At 34.7% G+C, this 7,872-nt stretch overlaps 1 long non-coding RNA gene across 1 annotated transcript; it reads right to left on the bottom strand.

The window, feature by feature from the left end:
* On the bottom strand, positions 1 to 7,537 carry LOC133870267 (uncharacterized). Its single transcript, XR_009900667.1, has 2 exons — positions 6,997 to 7,537; positions 1 to 345 (listed from the first exon to the last, which is right to left on the bottom strand). It is a non-coding gene; the product is annotated as an uncharacterized LOC133870267 (long non-coding RNA).
* Positions 7,538 to 7,872: the final 335 nt, after the last annotated feature.

Below are 7,872 nucleotides of genomic sequence, written 5' to 3' on the forward strand. Positions count from 1 at the left end.
TGGTTTCAAAATCTCAGAGTTTTTAATAAATGCGGAAACGGTCATTTAATTGTAAAAATACAATAACTGAAAATTATGGGGTAATATAAATGAAATGTCCTAATGCATTCCTAGATCCCATCCCGGCCACCTACGTCTCTCTGTTCATAACCTGAAAACAAAAACAAAATAAGGGGTGAGCACAAAAAAACATGCTCAGTAAGGAATCCTCAACCATAAAACAGTTGAGTTAAATTCTTTTGAAAATCTTCAAACAATTGTCAAAAAAAAAAACTTCTTTTAAATATCTCCAAAACATTTGTGTAAAAACTCCCTTTTATAAATCTCCAAAACATTTGTCAAAAACTCCCTTTTTATACACAATTAATATATATATATATTTGAAATAATCATTAGTCATATTATATGCCAATACACTATTACGCCCTGTGTAAGTAGGGTTGCGCGGTCGATGCGTTGACCTTGGGTGAGTAACGCGGTTTACCTGTGGCCACAGGCCCCATCCCCATCAGCTAATTAATTGAAGTGCACTTAGACTGACATAGAGACAGATACCGCTGTCACTAAGCGAACCAGCGGGTGCGCTTCCATCTCGAGCTACGGTACCGAGCTAAATCTTGAAGGGTCTCGAATCTCTGCGGGTCTAGGCCTCAAAATATAATCTCCTCCACACACGTGCCCTTTTCAAAAATATTTCTCCTTTATATATAACTCAAAGAGTTTTTCTCCCAAAACTTTCTCATTCTTTTCTTGTATAACTTCTCACAAAACTTTCTCATTCTTTACTAGTATATATAGGGCAACGTGTTGGAGGGTTTTTTACTTAAAATCACGATTTCAAGAATATTATTTATACTTAATAATTTTCACATCAAAACCAATTTAAAACTTTATATAAAAATAATTTGAAATACCGAATCAAAATAGTAAATCGAAATTTTGCAAATAAAGGAATATAATTAAAATAATATAATAATTTGAGAAGGGGCAAAGGGTTCCCTTACTTGGACTTTCCATTAACATCGGGATCGAGCTTTTACCAAAATACTTCCTTGCTCACACTTCAAGCCTTAAACCACACAAAACTACACAAATCCCACAATTTTCTCTCTTGGCCTTAGGTGTGTGTGTGAGTGAAGCTTGATGGGTATTGTGTTCCATTTTGGGTTCTATTTATAAGAGAATGAATGGTTAGGATCAAGTAGACACATTTTGATCCAATGGATGGGAATTAACCTTACCTACCACAATGCACTCAAAAATGCACTCAAACTTACCTACCACAATGCACTCAAAAATGCACTCAAAAATGCACTCAAACTTACCTACCACAATGCACTCAAAATGCACTCAAACTTACCTACCACAATGCACTCAAAAATGCACTCAAAAATGCACTTAAACTTACCTACCACAATGCACTAAAAAATGCACTCAAACCTTAATATATTATTCTAACATTATTATTATTATTATTATTATTATTATTATTTAACCATTCTCATTGCTAGACCAATCTACTATGCCTAGTTTCTCACTCAAGGAAATTACTATTTTCTCAAAGGTGGGTTGGGTTTGTAGATAGCAATTGGAATGGGTTGGGTTAAGTTCAAAGATGGCCCAATAATGAATAATGTGAATTTAACATGTGAAATGTGGGTTGGGTTTGTAGATAGCAATTGGAATGGGTTGGGTTAAGTCCAAAGATAGCCCATTAAAGAATAATGTGAATTTCCGTCCAGATCAGAGGTGTAATTTCTCACGGATGTTTTCGGGTATCAAATAGAGTCCAAAAATTATGAAATTTGGAGGGTAGCTAGAGGACTTCAAGATGAGCGTTCAGAATTTTGAATCGACCAAAACGGAGTTCGTTTGACCCTGTTTCCGTTATTCCAAAGTTTAAGGTCTGTTTTGAGTTTTTATCAAATTGCAACTATAAACGTTTCTACAAACAAAAATACACATTTATAAATAATCGTAGTTATTCTTTTTCCTTATTAAAAATGTTTTAAAATTAATTTAAACCATTATAATATATGTATTAAAATCTGGGGCGTTACATTCTTCCCCCCTTAACAGAATTTCGTCCCCGAAATTCGAAAGCTATAAAGTTTTCCCCAAACAAAGAAACTAATGCATACTTTATACTATCTTGTCATAACTATGACTTCCAATGTAACCATCACTATCCACATCGCTTCCATTTCCATTAGAAAATCCTTAAACGTTATTTCTAAATTCAACTGTTCCTATCCTCAAGTAAGACAGTCTTAATTCTTCAAACCTCAAAAACATAGATCATATCCTAGACACGTAAATCAAATCAATCATAACTATCCTTAATATCATGACAAAGGTATAAAGGCTTAAGATCAGGTCCTACAATAAAATCTTTATTTCCTTTATCAACAAAAAGTGTGTAAGACACTATCATTTTCCAAATCTTGTCTCCAATCATAGGTAAACCTCAAATTATAAATCAGACAATATTCTTGCATTCCATTGCAAGATTTAACCTCGAAGTATAGATCAATTAATCATCAACGGTATACTTAATATCTAATAAAGGTGCAGAAATTCTAAGATCATCCAGTATGAACATCAAGTCTGTAAATCAGCAAATTTCAAATTCAAGACTTAAACCTCAAATAACATAATCATTTTCCTTAATCATATCAACTGATATATAATTGATTCCATTTACTGCCATGTAGTATTTCTCACTTTCCAAAAATCAACTAAGCATCAATATCAGAAATGTATCGAAACCTAGTCTCCACAGTATTATCCCATAAAAATTATTCTAGTCTAAATAAACCTCAAAATGGGATTTAATCATAACATGTTGTTTTCCAACCATAATTGTGCAAATCATATTTCTATAACACCAAAAATTCCTCCAATAACAAAATCATATATTTCTAGTTCCGTAAATTCAGAATTGCCTTAACCTATCATCAAAATCCGTAATCACTGGCTACTATCATAGAATTGATATTAATCTTTAAACCTCAAACTCATCCCATATTAATCAGATTGGAAATCTTTCTTTAGAATCCCGACAGTTCATCAAAATTTCAATATACTCAAAAGTACTCGAATCAGCCAAAACATATCATATTCATACTTCAAAACATCATCATAATTGAAAATCTAAACTTCATTTAAGAAATCCTCATTACAGGAAAAATTTCTTGTATAATATTTCCTTTGTGCAGATGTTTTCCAGATAGTCTTGGTGGAAAGCTTGCCAAATGGAAACATGGAATCCAGGAAGGAGGAAGGCGAGGCAAGCAATCATGAAAGGGTATGAGTGCGGTACTCATATCGTAGTGCTCTCTCTCTTCTGTCACAGATCGCCATCACCGGATTGTGAGTAGATGCACGAAAGGCTTACGGTGACGAGAAGGAAGAGAAGGTCTTGCATGATCAAGAATAATCTTGCTTCTGGATAGTATGATCAAGAATAATCTTGCTTCGTTGTGTTTGTGAATCTGATTTTGACGCTGCATTTTTCTAACTTTAGACTTTGGAATTTGGTTATGAAACTACATCTTCCTTTTCAGGAAGCGATGAAAGCTCAGACCATAAGAAAAATTTTGGCTCTCAAAGTATGAAGGGTTGAGAGTTCAGAGGTGTGCTTTGCAATGGAGAAGATGAGCGAATTTATAGAAGAGATTTGAGAAGGGTCGATGCAAGTGGTACCGACAGTGGATCGCAATATCTCCATCCTTTTCTCGGAATGCTCTTCCACGTCTGCTAGGCACGAAAAGTGCGGCGAGAAATCCGGAAAAGTCTTGGGTGAATTCGGAATTCGAGAAGGTGAGAATGGTAAAAGTTGAAAAAGAAGAGAGCTCGTGATTCGAGAGCTGTCTGCTAGTGTTAGTGGCAGCTACGCTCAGAATGACGTTGATTAGACTGCGTCTCGTTCACTGATTAAGTTCTCTTTTCTTCAGATCTTTTCCAATAACCGCTTCATTTCTATCTTTCTCCTTCAGGTCTTTTGAGGAGTATCATCATTTCCTTAGTCTTTTCCAAAAAAAAAAAAAAAATGGCTTCTTCATCTTCTCAAAATAATTTTGATCTAAATGATGCGCCTGTAGTACCAGAAATTTGGCGTCCCTTGTTCCTATCTCAGAGAGGTCCTCTTCTGACAAATGACTCTGTGATGCTGAATGATGCAGTAGCTGCATCCGTGGCTGAAGGCATCATAACTCCTCGAGATGAAAAGTTGTTGGCGGATAGGACGGATGCTCAAGCCATCAATGACTCTTTGGCTTTCAGTATTCAGGGTGCCTCTTCGGTTTCAAATATGGCTCGGCGTCTCCAAGTCCGGGGAAATGAAGTTCAAACGCTGAAAGCTCAAATTTCGACTTTGCAGCGAATGTATATAGATTTTAGGCGAAGAAATCGGGTTCTTCAACAAGAGAATAAAAAGCTGAAGAAGTTGGTAGATTCGTATGCGAAAGACTTGGAAAAGAGGTACGCTGACTTGGAGCAGAATACCAATCGTCTCCAAGAACAATACCAGGATCTCTTGCGTGCAGTCCAAGATCTTAGAGTTTTCCGCTCTGAGGCTTAGCCAGGTATTCTATTTGATCTAGCAATTCTTTACTAACAAAAATAAATAACTAACTGTAGTACTATGAAATACTCGCAGGTATGAACTCTCCGGGAATGATGCAAAAAGGTCCGATTTGCAGTTCTATGGTTTTCTTAAATCTAAAGTCGTTCATCTTATAAGACAATTATTATTCTCTATGTACTATTCTAATATGTCTGTAATCCTTTGAACTATGATCTTAAACTCGGGTGTAATCCTTATGGTACTATGTTCTTCTTTCTATTTCTGCATAATTACTATCATCCTCAAATTTCAATAGATTAAAACCTTAGTATTACTCCAACTTAATTATGCAGTAAATCAATACTCAGATTTGCTAATTATAAACCTATCTGCCAAACAAGGATATCTAAGAGAATCAATGAATCACATGATCAAAATTTTATTTGACTTAAGCTCCATAAAGACCTCAAATATATATAAACTTCTCTAAAGTTCGTCAGATGCATAGGGAAAATAATCTCTCCAAAAATCATTAAATCATTTGATCAACTAATTTCCTCAAATATATATAAATCAGTCATCTCCAAAAATCAATGTGTTATCAACATCTAATAATCAATTATCATATTCCTGTAGCCTGATTTAGAAACAACTTCCTTTTGTTCTCCACATAGTATTACTCACCTTTCTAAAATTCAACTAGGCATCAATATAGTGGTATATCATAACCTATTCTCCATATATACTCATCAATAGGGGTTGAAGTTTCCTTCCATTAGGAAATTCTTTAACATAAGTCTAAGTCTAACCATTCTTATCTCCAAGTAGACGATAGTCGTTCATTCCTTAGACCTCAAACACGTAGATCACATCAGGAAAATTACACTAAGCATCAAACTATAAATCAAGATATGGTTTACCTCAATCATCCTCAAATATGATAATTAGAGCATTTCTCAAACTTAAGATCTTCCGAAAGATTCATCTTATCATGTGGATTATCCTCTAGAAAACTTCAATAATTTCTCAATATATTCTAACTTCACTAAAGTTATCTGACCACAAGAATATAATTGCTCCAAATATCATCAATTTACTCGATCAACTTATTTTCTTATATGTCCTTAAAACACATGAATCAGCATCTATAGATTAAGTGTCCATCTCCAAAAGGATACCAGATTCCAGATCATAAATATCTTTGTTTACATCCTACAGTAAATCAAGAAATCTCTAAACCTCAATATAATCACTAAGCACATAAAATATCTACGTGATGCTTAATATATTTATTGACTTAATATCCATAAATCTGCCAAGTTATTAAGCATCCGAATTTCTATAATCTTTATCTCTAAAAGCATTGCATAAATCATAACTATACCTCAAAATATTGTGGTCATCAATACCTAATCATCCAAAACAAGTTGGTTTATAACCGATGAAATTTGCTATTCCTCGAGAAAGATTGTACAGCTTAACACTTAGTTAAACAGGTCTTGAAAACCTATCATACTTTGATACTGATCATAACTTACTCCTTAGTATTGATTCCAACTTAGAGACTTCAACCTTAAGAAGATCAATCCTAGGGTTCACAAAGTCAAACTACTATGATGTAATTCCCTACAGGGAGAGCTTCTGCTAGGTCTACATCTAACTACTCAGACATCAAGTTATAGTCTCGTGAAAAAGAGTATGACATAAATGAATGCGTTGTACCAGAGTCAAAGAGCACAGTAACCTGGTGGAATGAAATCAAAAGTGTACCCGTCACTACTTCGTTTGATGCGGCTACATCATCTGGAGTTAGGGTATATACACGTGCAGGCGTAGTATTCCGTTGTTCCCCTGCAATCCTTAGCGAGGTGTTAAAAAAAATTAGGGAATGATTCCCTAGCACTGAATACAAAACAAGAAAAGACGGACTCTGCTAGGCCGGAATGTGATTTCCCATCACCCCACTAAGTCTATCTTAATGATCTAGCTCCTAAAGTCTACAGAACCTTATAACCTTTGGCTCTGATACCAAAGCTGTAACGCCCCCAAACCGCTATGGGTTAGGTTCGTCACTTTTCTCTTTAAACTGCAAAGATTCGTAAGGTCTGCCAAATATCTTAACTAATATGCTGATTTAAATAAATAAAAATAATAATGGTTTCAAAATCTCAGAGTTTTTAATAAATGCGGAAACGGTCATTTAATTGTAAAAATACAATAACTGAAAATTATGGGGTAATATAAATGAAATGTCCTAATGCATTCCTAGATCCCATCCCGGCCACCTACGTCTCTCTGTTCATAACCTGAAAACAAAAACAAAATAAGGGGTGAGCACAAAAAAACATGCTCAGTAAGGAATCCTCAACCATAAAACAGTTGAGTTAAATTCTTTTGAAAATCTTCAAACAATTGTCAAAAAAAAAAACTTCTTTTAAATATCTCCAAAACATTTGTGTAAAAACTCCCTTTTATAAATCTCCAAAACATTTGTCAAAAACTCCCTTTTTATACACAATTAATATATATATATATTTGAAATAATCATTAGTCATATTATATGCCAATACACTATTACGCCCTGTGTAAGTAGGGTTGCGCGGTCGATGCGTTGACCTTGGGTGAGTAACGCGGTTTACCTGTGGCCACAGGCCCCACCCCCATCAGCTAATTAATTGAAGTGCACTTAGACTGACATAGAGACAGATACCGCTGTCACTAAGCGAACCAGCGGGTGCGCTTCCATCTCGAGCTACGGTACCGAGCTAAATCTTGAAGGGTCTCGAATCTCTGCGGGTCTAGGCCTCAAAATATAATCTCCTCCACACACGTGCCCTTTTCAAAAATATTTCTCCTTTATATATAACTCAAAGAGTTTTTCTCCCAAAACTTTCTCATTCTTTTCTTGTATAACTTCTCACAAAACTTTCTCATTCTTTACTAGTATATATAGGGCAACGTGTTGGAGGGTTTTTTTACTTAAAATCACGATTTTAAGAATATTATTTATACTTAATAATTTTCACATCAAAACCAATTTAAAACTTTATATAAAAATAATTTGAAATACCGAATCAAAATAGTAAATCGAAATTTTGCAAATAAAGGAATATAATTAAAATAATATAATAATTTGAGAAGGGGCAAAGGGTTCCCTTACTTGGACTTTCCATTAACATCGGGATCGAGCTTTTACCAAAATACTTCCTTGCTCACACTTCAAGCCTTAAACCACACAAAACTACACAAATCCCACAATTTTCTCTCTTGGCCTTAGGTGTGTGTGTGAGTGAAGCTTGATGGGT

The sequence above is a fragment of the Alnus glutinosa genome, chromosome 6 (genome assembly GCF_958979055.1).
Source record: "Alnus glutinosa chromosome 6, dhAlnGlut1.1, whole genome shotgun sequence".
NCBI classification, from domain to species: Eukaryota; Viridiplantae; Streptophyta; class Magnoliopsida; order Fagales; family Betulaceae; genus Alnus; species Alnus glutinosa.